The sequence below is a fragment of the Neofelis nebulosa genome, chromosome 6, assembly GCF_028018385.1.
Source record: "Neofelis nebulosa isolate mNeoNeb1 chromosome 6, mNeoNeb1.pri, whole genome shotgun sequence".
Classification (NCBI taxonomy): domain Eukaryota; kingdom Metazoa; phylum Chordata; class Mammalia; order Carnivora; family Felidae; genus Neofelis; species Neofelis nebulosa.
This window is the reverse complement of record NC_080787.1, coordinates 69,002,296-69,017,379: the sequence shown is the minus strand read 5'-3', so window position 1 is coordinate 69,017,379 and position 15,084 is coordinate 69,002,296. Positions and strand designations below refer to the sequence as shown.

Here is a 15,084-nt window from a genome sequence, read left to right as displayed (position 1 = left end):
GACTTCCAGGAAAGATGGTAGGGCAGAAGGATCCTAGGATCACCACGTCCTATGGATACACCTAGATAACATCTACATCAGTGTAAATAATCCAGAAAATGACCGGCAGAACAGACTCTCTGCAGCTAAATGTAGAGAAGAGTACACATTGAAGAGGGTAGGAAGGGTGGAGACAGGTTGGGAGTCAAATGGACCCACAATACTGTCCATGAGAGGGATGGATGCTATAGACAGAATGGAGAGGAGCAGACCTCACACCGGGCACCCCAAATAGAGGGGGCCCACACTGCGGAAATGACTCCTCATAACATTTGGCTTTGAATACCAGAGGGGCCTAACTTTGCCAGTTCTTACAATCAGTGGGGCTTAACATCTAGAACTTTAAAAATCAGTGGGCTTGGGTCGGGGGAGAACCAAGATGGCAGAAAGGCATCGAAGTTTTTTGTGTCTCTTGCGCCCATGAAATACAGCGAGACCAACACTAAACCATCCTGCACACCTAGAAAACTGATCTGGGATCAACACAACAATCTGCACAACCTGAACCACAGAATTCAGCAGGTACGTGGCGTGGAGAGGTGAACTCGGGGAGTGAGAAGCCGCGGCAGGCAGGGAGCCACTTTGGCGGGTGGGGGGGGGGGAGGGAGAGGGAAAATATGGGAAAAGCACCCCTCCCCAAAAGCAGCTGGAGAGAAAGTGGAAAAGTGGAAACAGCCTCAGGGACTAAACTAAAAAGGGAGAAAGAAGAGGGTTTAAATTCCATTAAGACAGTAAACAAGAGGAGTGCAGAGTCTGCAACTCTGCAGCTCGATACCTGGCAGTGCTCTGGTGGGAAGAGTGAATCCCCAGGACCAGAGTGGAGTCCGGGAGGTTCTTGGGCCACATGGGGAAAAGTGGTTCCACTGCTGGAAGGGCATTTAAGTAGAGACTGTTGAGGTCACCTGGTCCCAGCAGACCCCAGAAAACAGCCACATTCGCTGGTGCTGGGACAATATCCTTAAGGGTGAAGACTGGTGCCAGATGTATGTTGTGGTTTTCCATAATTCCTGAAATGCTGCTGCTACACTATCTTTCAAACTTTTTCTGGGGCAGGCTGGCACCTGGCTGCAGTCTTGGGGCACCAGCAGCAGCAGGGTCCAGCAAGCATTCCTGGGTGCAGCTGACATTCGGCCATTACTTGGTGAGACCCTGCCGCAGAGAGGCTGAACGGGTCAAAGTCGCAGTCCTTCAGAAGTAAGGGGCCAGGGAAAACAGTCACATCTGAGACAAAACTCAGGAGAGAGGTACTGCCTGGGGCTTGGTCACAGACAGTGAAAAAGCAGGGAGTGGATGAAAGCTGAAGACAGGACGGACGTGCAACTGCTGATTGGAGAGAACAGAGTTCCGATACTAGAGACTGGGTGACGCCATTTTCACCACTCCCACACATGCGCATACACACCTATGAGTGCCACAACAATCCACCCCAGTAGGTTAGCAGCACCATCTAGTGGAGAACGGAGCCATTACACTAAGCCCCGCCCAACTGGGCCAACCTCTCTCTTTAAAAATACAAATCTCACCGCCTGCATAGTTTATGGACTATAAATGCTTCATAGTCTGGCTTCTAGGGAAAAGCGAAGTAGTTTTCAGTCGTATTTCAATCTGTTAGCAGGTGCATCTATTCAATTTTTTTTTTCTTTTTCACTTTTCTTTTTCTTGAGTACAGAAAGAGAAAAAATGGTTTTATTTTCAAATTAAAAATATTTTAATTTTTAATATATTTTTTACTTTTGTGTAAATTTTTTCAAATTATATTTTACTGCCATTTTATTTTATTCTACTTCAGTGTATTCACATTTTCAAATTTTCAAATGACTTCTTTTTTCATTTCTTTTTCTTGAATACGGAAAGAAAAAAATTCATTTTTATTTTCAGTTTTTATTAATTTTTCTTTGATTTTTATACTATATTTTAAACTTCTTTGCAAATTTTTTCAAATTCTATTTTACTTCCATCATTTCATATACTTCAGTGTATTCATTTTTTCAAATTCTCAAATGATTTCCTTCCCCCCCTCCCTTTTTTCTCGATCTCTCAAAACACTTTCAACACCCAGACCAAAACACACCTAGGATCTAGCATCATTTATTCGATTTTTGTGTGTGTAATTTTTAATTTTAATATTTTTTAATTTTAATTTTTCTACCTCATTAATTCCTTTTCTCCCTTCAAAATGATGAAACAAAGGAATTCACCCCAAAAGAAACAGCAGGAAGAAATGACAGCCAGGGATTTGACTAACACAGATACAAGCTCAATGTCTGAGTCAGAATTTAGAATCATGACAATAAGAATACTAGCTGGAGTCAAAAACAGACTAGGATCCCTTTCTGTGGAGATAAAAGAAGTAAAAACTAGTCAGGATGAAATAAAAAATGCTATAACTGAGCTGCAATCACGGATGGATGCCATGGCAGCAAGGATGGATGAGGCAAAACAGAGTCCGCGATATAGAGGACAAACTTATGGAAAATAATGAAGCAGAAAAAAAGAGGGAGATTAAGGCAGAAGAGCACGATTTAAGAATTAGAGAAATCAGTGACCCATTAAAAAGGAACAACATGAGAATCATGGGGGTCCCAGAAGAGGAAGAGAGAAAAAGGGGTAGAAGGGTTATGTGAACAAATCATAGCAGAAAACTTTCCTAACCTGGAGAAAGACACAGACATCAAAATCCAGGAAGCACAGAGGAACCCCATTAGATTCAACAAAAACCGACCATCAACATGGCATATCATAGTCAAATTCACAAAATACTCAGGCAAAGAGAGAATCATGAAAGCAGCAAGGGAAAAAAAAGTCCCTAACCTACAAGGGAAGACAGATCAGGTTTGTAGCAGACCTATCCACAGAATCTTGGCAGGCCAGAAAGGAGTGGTAGGATACATTCAATGTGCTGAATCGGAAAAATATGCAGCCAAGAATTCTTTATCCAGCAAGGCTGTCATTCAAAATAGAAGGAGAGATTAAAAGTTTCCCAAACAAAAATTAAAGGAGTTCATGACCACTAAATCAGCCCTGAAAGAAATTTTAAGGGGGATTCTCTGAGGGGAGAAAAGATGAGGGAATGAATGAATACCAGAAGCAACAAGGATTAGAAAGGACCAGAGAACACCACCAGAAACTCCAACACTACAAGAAACATAATGGCAATAAATTCATATCTTTCAGTACTCTAAACGTCAATGGACTCAATATTCCAATCAAAAGACATAGGGTAACAGAATGGGTAAGAAAACAAGATACATCTATATCCTGCTTACAAGAGACCCATTTTAGACCTAAGACACCTTGAGATTGAAAGTAAGGGGATGGAGAACCATATATCATGCTAATGGTCGAAAAAAGAAAGCTGGAGTACACATACTTACATCAGACAATCTACACTTTAAAATAAAGACTGTATCAAGAGACGAAGAAGGGCATTGTATCATAATGAAGGGATCTATCCACCAAGAATACCTAACAATTGTAAACACTTATACACCACATATGAAAGCACCCAAATATATAAACCAATTAATCACAAACATAAACTCACTGATAATAATACCATAGTAGTAGGGGACTTCAACACCCCACTTACAGCACTGAACACATAATCTAAACAGAAAATCAACAAAAAACAATGGCTGTGAATGACACACTAGACCATATGGACTTAACAGGTATATTCAGAACATTTCATCCTAAAGCAGCGGAATATACATTCTTCTCCAGTGCACATGGAATGTTCTCCAGAACAGATCACATACTGGGATGCAAATCAGGACTCAACAGGTACAAAAAGATCGAGGTTATACTGTGCATATTTTCAGACCACAATGTATGAAACTCGAAATCAACCATAAGAAAAAATTTGGAAAGGTAAAAAATACTTGGAGACTGAAGAATATCCTACTAAAGAATGAATGGGCTAACCAAGAAGTTAAAGAGGAAATTAAAAGTATATGGAAACCAATGAAAATGATAACACCACAACCCAAAACCTCTGGGACGCAGCAAAGGCGGTCATAAGAGGAAAGCATATAGCAATCCAGGCCTTCCTAAAGAAGGAAGAAAGACCTCAGGTAGACAACCTAACCTTACACCTTAAAGAGCTGGAAAAAATAGGAAATAGAACCCAAAACCAGCAGAAGACAGGAAATAATAAAGGTTAGAGCAGAAATTAATGCTATCAGAACCACAAAAACTGTTGAACAGATGAAACCAGAAGCTGGTTCTTTGAAAGAATCCACAAAATTGATAAACCACTAGCCAGTTTGATCAAAAAGAAAAAGGAAAGGACCCAAATAAGCAAAATCAAGAATGAAAGAGGAGAGATCACAACCAACACAGCAGAAATAAAAACAATAATAAGAGAATATTATGAGCAATTATACACCAGTAGAATGGGCAATCTGGAAGGAATGGACAAATTCCTAGAAACATATACACTACCAAAACTGAAACAGGAAGAAACAGAAAATTTGAACAGACCCATAACCAGTAAGGATATCAAATCAGTAATCAAAAATCTCCCAAAAAACAAGAGTCTAGGGCCAGATGGCTTTCCAGGGAAATTCTACCAAACACATAAGGAAGAGTTAACACCTGTTCTCTGTTTGTTCCAAAAAATAGAAATGGAAGGAAAACTTCCAAACTCTTTCTATGAAGCCAGCATTACCTTGATTCCAAAACCAGACAGAGACCCCACTAAAAAGGAGAACTATAGACCAATTTCCCTGATGAACATGGATGCAAAAATCCTCGACAAGATATTAGCCAACCGGATCTAACAACACATTAAAAAAATTATTCACCACAACCAAGTGGGATTTATACCTGGGATGCAGGGCTGGTTCAATACCCACAAAACAATCAATGTGATTCATCACATCAATAAAAGAAAGGACAAGAACCACATGATCCTCTCAATAGATGCAGACAAAGCATTTGACAAAATGCAGCATCCTTTCTTGATAAAAACCCTCAAGGAAGTAGGGATAGAAGGAGAATACTTCGAGATCATAAAAGCCATATATGAACGACCCAATGCTAATATCATCCTCAATGGGAAAAAACTGAGAGCTTTCCACCTAAGGTCAGGAACAAGACAGGGATGTCCAATGTCACCAGTGTTATTCAACATAGTATTGGAAGTCTTAGCCTCTGCAATCAGACAACACAAATAAAAGGCATCCAAATTGGCCAGGAGGAGGTCAAACTTTCACTCTTTGCAGATGACATGATACTCTATATGGAAAACCCTAAAGATTCCACCAAAAAACTGCTAGAACTGATTCATGAATTCAGCAAAGTTGCAGGATATAAAATCAATGCATAGAAACTGGTTGCATTCCTATATACCAACAATGAAGCAACAGAAAGAGAAATCAAGGAATTGATTCCATTTACAATTGCACCAAAAACCATAAAATACCTAGAAAAAAGTCTAACCAAGGAGGTGAAAAATCTATATACTGAAAACTATAGAAAGCTTATGAAATAAATTGAAGAAGACAAAAAATAATTTGGAAAAGATTCCATATTCCTGGATAGGAAGAATATCGTTAAAATGTTGACACTACCAAAGCCATCTACATATTCAATGCAATCCTTATCAAAATAACACCAGCATTCTTCACAGAGCTAGAACAAATAATCCTAAAATTTGTATAGATCAGAAAAGACCCCTAATAGCCAAAGCAATCTTGAAAAAGAAAACCAAAGCAGGAGGCATAACCATCCCGGACTTCAAGCTGTAATCATCAAGACAGTATGGTACTGGTACAAGAACAGACACTCAGATCCATGGAACAGAATAGAGAACCCAGAAATGGACCCACAAATGTATCGCCAACTAATATTGACAAATCAGGAAAGAATATCCAATGGAATCAAGACAGTCTCTTCAGCAAGTGGTGATGGGAAAACTGGACAGCAACATGCAGAAGAATGAACCTGGACCACTTTCTTATAGCATACACAAAAACAAACTCAAAATGGATGAAAGACCTAAATGTAATAAAGGAAGCCATCAAAATCCTTGAGCAGGAAGCAGGCAAAAACCTCTCTGGTTTTTGCCAAAGTAATTTCTTACTGAACATGTCTCTGGAGGCAAGGGAAACAAAAGCAAAAATGAACTACTGGGACCTCATCAAAATAAAAAGCTTCTGCACAGCGAAGGAAACAATCCACAAAACTAAAAGGCAACTGACAGAATGGGAGAAGATATTTGAAAACGACATATCAGATATAGGGTTAGTATCCAAAATATAAAGAACTTATCAAACTTAACACCAAAAAAACAAATAATCCAGTGAAGAAATGGGCAAAAGACATGAATAGACACTTCTCCAAAGAAGACATCCAGATGGCCAACCGACACATGAAAAAATGCTCAACTTCACTCATCATCAGGGAAACACAAATCCACAATGAGATACCATCTTACACCTGTCAGAATGGCTAACATTAACAACTCAGGCAACAACAGATGTTGGCAAGGATGCGGAGAAAGAGGATTTCTTTTGCATTGTTGGTGGGAATGCAAGCTGGTGTAGTCACTCTGGAAAACAGTATGGAGGTTCCTTAAAAAACTAAAAATAGAACTATCCTATGACCCAGCAACTGCACCACTAGGTATTTATCCAAAGGATACAGGTGTGCTGTTTTGAAGGGACATATGCACCCCCATGTTTATAGCAGCACTATCAACAATAGCCAAAGTATGGAAAGAGCCCAAATGTCCATCAATGGATGAATGCATATATATACATATATATATATATATATACACACACACACACACACACACACACATATACATACACACACACACACACACACACACACAATGGAGTATTAACTTGGGAATCAAAAAGAATGAAATCTTGCCATTTGCAACTACGTGGATGGAATTGGAGGGTATTATGCTAAGTGAAATTGTTCAGAGAAAGACAAATATCACATGACTTCACTCATATGAGGCCTTTAGGAGACAAAACAGATGAACATAAGGGATGGGAAACAAAAATAATATAAAAACAGGGAGGGGAACAAAACATAAGAGACTCATAAATATGGAGAATAAACAGGGTTACTGGAAGGGTTGTGGGGGGGGGCTAAATGGGTAAGGGGTGTTAAGGAATTTACTCCTGAAATCATTGTTGCACTATATGCTAATTTGGATGTAAGTTATAAAAAGAAAATTAAAAGAAAATAAAATCAGTGAGCTTGGCTCTGGGAGAGCTGGAGAGAAAGAGGAAACTGAGTCCTTACCCTTAAAGAGATAGCTCAACAAACAGCCCCATTGAAATACAGCACAGAAGCAGTAGTTTGAAATCCAATGAACATATACAAGAAGATTTATTTACTAATCTCAGAGCATGTGTCAGAGTGGCAGAGATCATTGAAAAGACTTAAGAACAAGAGAGCTGGGAGCTGTCATTTCCCTCCCCCATCCCCAAGCTGAGCTACAGAGACACCCACGGGAACCAGCACTGCATGAACACTCTCCATCTAGCTTGCTAACAGCACACCCCAACCCTACACACTTCTGTGGATCTGCTGTCTCCATTCCAGCCTACACAGAAGTTTTCCCTGGTGGCTGCAGCTCTCTTCCCACAGCAGACAGGTATGGACCTTGCTACCAGTGCATCCTAACCCTGTGATCTCCTGCATACCTTCCCATTCCAATACATCCTTGGCTGAAGCCCATCCAAATGGTGCCACAATCCCAACAGTGTACAAGCAGCCCCAATAGGGGAAAGCACCATTCCAAAGTGACTCCTGCTCCAGGGAGAGGGGAAGATAACTACATACACCAGTCCAACTATGGCCCCAGAAGTGAGCTGGGGGCAGACATCTGGTCTGACTTCAGGCTCCACCCATCAATGAAAGCTTCTCTGGGACAACACAGGGAAAATGCCATGGAGTTCAGTGCTGCTGCACCTCTGGCAAACACTTGGTCTGACTCAACTCAGGCCAGACTGGCCCACTAACAACAGAGGGACCAAACATTGCCCTGCAACATGCAACAAGAGCCACTGCAGATGACTGAAGGCAAAAGCAGCTCAGCCACAATAGTAGGGCAGATGCAACACATAGAGCAGACACCTCCGAAGTACCAGTTTCTGATGCACAAGGAACATTGCACTGCAGAGCTCTATAAGACATTTTCTCCATGAGGCCACTGCTTTCAAGAGCAGTAGATGTAACTGACTTTCCTAACATGTAGAAACAGACAGAATTAAATAAAATGAAGAGACAGAGGACTATGTCCCAAATGAAAGAACAGGAAAAAATCACAGCAAGAGAGCTAAATGAAATGGAGGTAAGTAATATTCCTGATAGAGAATTTAAAGTAATGATCATAAAGCTACTCACTGGACTTGAGAAAAGAGTGGAAGACCTCAGACCCTCAATAAAGAGAACACATAAAAAAACAGTAAGAGATGAAGAATTCAATAACTGAAATTAAAAATACACTAGATGGAAAATAGTAGACTGGAGGACACAGAAGAACAGTGACCTGGAACAAAGAGTAGTAGAAAGCAATCAAGTTCAACAGGAGAAAGAAAAATCATAAGAAATAAAAATAGATTAAGGGAACTCAATGACACCATCAAGCACACAAAATAACCATCTGCATTATAGGGATCCCAGAAGGAGAAGACAGAAAATTTATTTGAAGTAATAATAGCTCAAAACTTCCTGAATCTGGGGAAGGAAACAAATCCAGATCAAGGAGGCACGGAGTATTCCGAACAAAGTCCACTGAAGGAGGGGTCCACACCAAGATACATAGTAATTAAAATGGCAAAAAGTAGCGATAGAGAATTTTTAAAGCAGCAAAAGAAGACAGTTATATACAAGGGAAATCTAATAAGGCTATCAGTTGATTTTTCAGCAGATACTTTGCAGACTAGGGGGCAGTGGCACGATTTCTTTTTTTCTGAAAGAAAAAACAAACAAACAAAAAACCCTGCAGCCAAGAATAAACTATCCAACAAAGCTATTATTCAGAATAGAAGGAGAGATAAAGAGTTTCCCAAATAAACAAATGTTAAAGGAATTCATGACCACTAAACCAGCCTTAAAAGAAATGTTAATGAGGACTCTTTGAGTGGAAATAAAAGACCAAAAGTAGAAGAAAGAAAAGCAAGAAGCACAAAAGCAATAAAATTAAGTATATCCATAAAGATCAGTCATAAACTAAAAGTACATGAAGTATGACACTATATACCTAAAAGGTTGGAGGGAGGAGTAGAGGATGGATTTAAACTTAAGTGACTATCAACTTAATATAGACTACTATATGTGTAAGATGTTATATATAAACCTAATAGTAACCACAAATTAGAAACCAGTAATATATATGCAAAAAATAGAAAGGACTCTAAGTATATCACAAAAGAAAACCAGTAAGAGAGAAAACAGCAAGACAAGAAAGAAACAGAGAAGAGCTATAAAAACGACCACAAAATACTTAACAAAATGGCAATAAATATACATCTATCAATAATTACTTTGAATGTAAATGTAAATGCTCCAACCAAAAGGGTGACAGAATGAATAAAAAAGCAAGACCTATCTATATGCTGCCTATCAGACTAATTTCAAAACTAAAGACACATGCAGATTAAAAGTGAAGGGATGAAAAAGAATTTATCATGCAAATGGAAGTGCAAAGAATGCTGGGGTAGCAATGCTTGTATCATAAAAAATAGACTTTAAATCAAAGACTGTAACAAGAGACAAAGAAGGACACTACATAATCATAAAGGGGAGAATCCAACAATAAGATACAATTGTAAATATTTATGTGCCAACATGGGAGCACCCAAATACATAAAGCAGATAATAAAAAACATAAAAATTCAAAAACATGAAGGTCATAAAATGCACAATGCTATAAAACTGGAAATCAATCATTAAGAAAAAATTTGGAAAGAACGCAAATAACATGCTACTAAACAATGAATGGGCCAACCAAAATTAAAGAGGACATCAAAAAATACAGGGAGACAAATGAAAATGAAAACAAAACAGTCCAAAATCTTTGGGATGCAGCAAAAGTTGTTCTAACAGGAAGGTTTATTGCAATACAGGTCTACATCAAGCAGCAAGAAAAATCTCAAACAACCTAAACTCACACCTAAAGAAACTAGAAAAAGAATAATAAACAAAATGCCAAACTAGTAGATGGAAGGAAGTAATAAAGATTAGAGCAAAAAATAAATGAAACAGTAACTAAAAAAAACCCCAATAGAACAGATAATTGAATTCAGGAATTGGTTCTTTGTAAGGACCAACAAAACTGATAAATCTTCAGCCAGTCTCATAGACAGATAGATAGAGAGGACTCAAAAATATCAGAAATGAAAGAGGAGACTAACAACTGATACCACAAAAAAACAAAAGATTATAAGAATATTATAATAAATTATATGTCAATAAATGTCAATAAATCTAGAAGGGATGGATAAATTTTTAGAAACCTATAACCTCCCAAAACTGAATCAGGAAGAAATAGAAAATTTGAATAGGCCAATTACCAGGAATGAAATTTAATCAGAAAAGCAAAAACAAAAACAAAAACAAAAAACCCAACTCCCAACAAACAAAAGTCCAGGACCAGATAGCTTCACAGGTGAATTCTACCAAACATTTAAAGAAGAGTTAATACCTATTATTCACAAAATATTCCAAAAAATAGAAGAGGAAGGAAAACTTCCTAATTCATTCTGTGAAACCAGCATTACTCTGATACCAAAACCAGATAAAAACACTACCAAAAAAAAAAAAAAAAAGTTCACACCAATATCTCTGATACACACAGACACAAAGATCCTAAACAAAATATTAGCAAACCTAATCCAATAATACATTAAAAAATCATTCACCACGATCAAAAGCAAGTGGGGTTCATTCTGGAGGTGCAAAGGTGGTTCAGTATTTGCAAATCAATAACATGATAAATCACATCAACAAGAGAAAGGATAAAAACCATGTAATCATTTCAATAGATGCAGAAAAAACATGTGACAGAGTACATGTATTCATGATAAAAACTTTCAACCATGTAGATTTAGAGGGAACATACCTCAACATGATAAACTCCACATATGGAAAACCCACAGTGAACATCATACTCAAAACATACTCAAAAACAGAGCTTTTCCCCTAAGATGATGAGTAAGAAAAGGATGTCCACTCTCACCACTTTTATTCAACATAGTACTGGAACTCCCAGCCACAGCAATTAGACCATAAAGATATAAAAAAGCATCTAAATTGGTAAGGATTTGCAGATGGCATACTATATATAGAAAACCCCAGAGACTCCACCAAAAATTTATAATACTCATAAATGAATTCAGTAAAGTCACAGGATACAAAATCAATGCATGGAAATCCACTGCATTTCTATACATTAATAATGAAGCATCAGAAAGAGAAATTACAAAAACAATCCCATTTACAACTGCACCAAAAATGGTAAGATACCTACGAATACACCCACTTGAAAACCAAGTGGGTGAAAGACCTGTACTATAAAAACTATAAAATACTGGTGAAAGAAACTGAAGATGATACAAACAAATGGAAAGATATACCATGCTCATGGATTGTAAGAATACTGTGAAAATGGCCATGCTACCCAAAGTGATCTACAGATTTAATGCAATCTCTAGCAAAATACTATCTAAAGCAAAATCAATTGTGAAAAAGTAAGGACTATTAAGGTGGCTGTACTCTCCCTAAATATTATCATCTGGAAATGTTTCACTTCAGTTTTTATATCATAATTGGTGGTTTATCTGGATTTCTGATTACCAACTAGCTCTGGTTGCTACAAGTTAGTTCATTAGTTTAGTTTCTTCTAACACTTGGATGACATACCCAATCAAGAGGACGGGATGAAAATTTTAAAAATGGTTCTATTTACTGAGTGATCAGAAAGGTAATTTATGGTTTAAGAGTGGCGGTAAAGGTACAAAGAGTAGCTAGTAGGCATAGAAAGAGTTAATAAATTCAGGAGAAACTTTTCAGTTTGTGAGTGGAGAGAAGAGAATACATTAAGTGAAGGTGGAGGAGAGGGAAAGAGAGATCAATTTTCCTGTGGCAATTTAAGACCACAGAGTGAGGGTGGCCATCAACACAATGTGATTCTGTGCAGCTGATATTTGTAGAGTAAAATGCTCTAACGACTTCATTTCAGGCTGGCACTGAGATCCAACTATACCTCAGAACATAATAAGCAGCAAAACGGGCAAATTAAGTAAACTGTGGTAATTTGAGGCCTGGCCACACAGGTCTTGAGGGTAATTTGTGGGTTAGTTGTGTGTCACTGATGAAGAATGGTTCTGTGACTAGCAAGAATACAACTTATGTACAAAAGGGTTCATTTGAGTCTGTGTGCTTGAGAGATTTGAGAAACTGCTGGCTGGTTGCTTCTCTGTTGACTGTGATTAGAATAAATATTAAATAAAAAACCATAAGGTTGGATATTCATAAGAGCAAAAGAAAAACCCTTATGAAATAGAAAATGTTGGTGGTGAAAACTGGTACGATAGAATATTCAAATCTTTACGTCTTTAATTTTTAACCTCACTACCTTCCATATTTAGAACATCAGGCAAACAAGAATTTGAAATATACAACACAATGAAAACATAAAAGTATGCTGGTGAAGGGGAAATCTAGTGACAAAGATTTACCAATCTCCAGAACTGTATTTCGTATATCTCAGAGAATAGAAGGAATAAACTGAACTATGTCAAGCACAGTATTTAAAGATTCTGTAGGCATACGACATATGTGCCTACCCAGATATCTAAGCATTAATAGAGGGACTATCTTAACAAAATGGGGACTAGGAATGATGCACATTACTGATACTAATTTGACATCCTTAACAAAGTCAATTACTGTCTGCTTCTCACTTTTCAAGATATTGCCTATTACTTTCAAGGCATTGTCCTAACATGGTTGTAAATCAGTGAGTCCTGATAATTTGAGGAGTTAGAGAAGCATTAGGTGCTAACCACACAAAAAATGTTTGATTCTGGTTCAGCTACCTACTATAGACTGAATGTTTGTGTCTTCCCTGGTCCCCCAATTCATATATGAACCCTAATATCCAATGTGATGGTCTTAGGAAGTGGGGCTTTTGGATTAGGTCATGAGAGTGAAGCCCTCATGAATAGGATTAGTGCCCTTATGCAAGAGACCCCAGGTAGTTTACTGCCCTTTCCACCATATGAGTTTATAGTTAATTAAAAAAAAAAAGCGCCATTTATGAATCAGGAAGCAGATCTTTACCAGAACCTGATCATGCTGGTACCCTGGTCTTGGACTTACAAGCCTCCAGAACTGTGAGAAATAAATTTCTGTTGTTTATAAACTGGCCAGCCTATGGTATTTTTGTTACAGCAGCCTAAACAGACCAAGACATTATACCTTTACGAATGGGAGCAAATAAACATGGCCAAGATTGTAGAGTTCATACCTCTTTTCTAGAGGGAACACTAAGATATAACACCATGATATAAAAACAAACCTGACATTCTTTCATTAGAGAAGAAGTAAATTTGTAACAACATTAAATACTTAATATATTTTGAGGTTTACGCAATATTAAAGCAGACAATTTCAAATTGGCAATATTTATTTTCAGTCCACATCAGATGAGGATTAAAATAATACTTAAAAATAAATATTGAGATGAAATACTGAAATGTATATGATAGGTGGGTTAAACTCATCCAGTTTAGAATATGTATGAAACCTAGCACTGGAGCTTTAAAAATAAGTGATCTCATCCAAACTCTTTGTTTAAATAATTGAAGGTGAAGTAAAGTTAAATCTTTAGCTTGTGGTCACACAACATCATAATGCCACAGTGAGGATTAGAGGCTGAATCTTTATGCTCCAAAGTGTCTCTGTATGGTCTTTACTGTAGATGAAATGTCAATTCCCATTTTGTAAAAAAAAAAAAAAAAAAAAAAAGTCTCATCATCAAAGCAGTGAAGCAGTGAGTGGAATGTGTCCTTTATTCCTATTTGTTTCAGAAAGAACACACATTGTCACACTCCATTTGTTCACATTTTAACATGCCACATCCAACCTCTAGTGATTTTAGTATCTCTCTGCTACAATAAGTTGTTATATAACAGGTGGTGCAGGCTAGATGCGGCCATTATAGTGTCCTTGCAATGAATAGGAATCCAATCACTGCAGATTAGACACAGTTCAGAGAAATCACTCTTAGTTCTGCTGTTCTCCTTAGAGACAGGAAGGCTTTGTTTCCAAATCTAATTCTGAAGTACTAGAGTAAAAAGCTTTCCAATAATGCTTCTTGAAATTGTCCCTTTAGTACAAAAGGAAAAAAAATACTATATGCCACTGGTTCCCTCAATTTTTGATAAGTGGATTTCAGCCATATTTCTCGATAAGTTCATATTTTTTGAAAGGAAATAAGCAGTCAAGTTCTAAATCAATCTGAGGGGGAAAAGCATGTTTATGGATTTCAAAGCTTCATCTACCATTTTCTAAATTAAAGGCCAAAATACATGAAAAAAATTTAAAATGTGGAACTTTGGAAGGGATAAGCAGAAATAATCATAACAGAAGTACATTAAACAATTCTGATGAGAGATGACATCTAATTTTGTAAAGTTAAATACCATGGAAGTATATACCAGCAATTTGAATTGAAGATGCATCTTTTTAACTTTTACATTTTCCTCTCAAGAACACTGCAATATAATGTAGATATGCAAAGTCATTCTCTGGTTCTTGCAACCCATATTGTAATAGTTATATTCATAAAGGGTGCCACCATTTGCAAAATAATTTCAACTTATTAATGTGGGAACCATATTTTGATTTACTGGCATTTATAATCAGTGCCAGGGTAGCATATGGCTGGGGGGAAAAATAGAGGTGAAATATCAATTTGTATAAAAACTACCCATAATAGGCCCTCCGATCTCTGTCTCTGTCTCTCTGTCTCTCTCTCTCACACACACACACACACACACACACACACAC

General features: G+C 37.5%; 1 protein-coding gene across 48 annotated transcripts in view; it reads right to left on the bottom strand.

Moving 5' to 3' along the window:
- The window catches only part of RIMS1 (regulating synaptic membrane exocytosis 1), a 493,840-nt gene that overhangs the window by 21,086 nt on the left and 457,670 nt on the right, over positions 1-15,084 (bottom strand). The gene's annotated exons all lie outside the window — the stretch shown is intronic.